Source organism: Galeopterus variegatus, unplaced genomic scaffold, assembly GCF_000696425.1.
Source record: "Galeopterus variegatus unplaced genomic scaffold, G_variegatus-3.0.2 Scaffold8255, whole genome shotgun sequence".
NCBI lineage: Eukaryota > Metazoa > Chordata > Mammalia > Dermoptera > Cynocephalidae > Galeopterus > Galeopterus variegatus.
Genome location: NW_007734366.1, coordinates 94,009 through 94,389, shown reverse-complemented (window position 1 = coordinate 94,389; position 381 = coordinate 94,009).

Here is a 381-nt window from a genome sequence, read left to right as displayed (position 1 = left end):
CTTGCATTGGCTAGATTGTGTCAGGTGTGAAAAATTCCCGCCTAGCTAGAAATAAAAGCTGTGAGAGGTTTTAACTCGGGGCTGCGCTCCTCGATTGGCCTGCGAATCCCTGGCTGCCAGAAATAAACTCTTTTCCTTTTCCTCTCACTCGGTTCTCGTGGGCAAATTTCTTTTACCCGTCAGACATTGGCCATAACAACCCCGGACTCGTTTACATAATAACAGCATTCCTCCCCCAAGAAGAGGCAGGTGCCTTCCTTTTCAGCTGTAAGAAAGTAAAATAAAGTGCCTGACAGTTCTGTAAAGTGAGTGTTGCAAGGGAGGTGACCTGTCACTGGAGGGAGGACATGCTATCTATGCTTAGTTCTTCTGAGAGTTTTT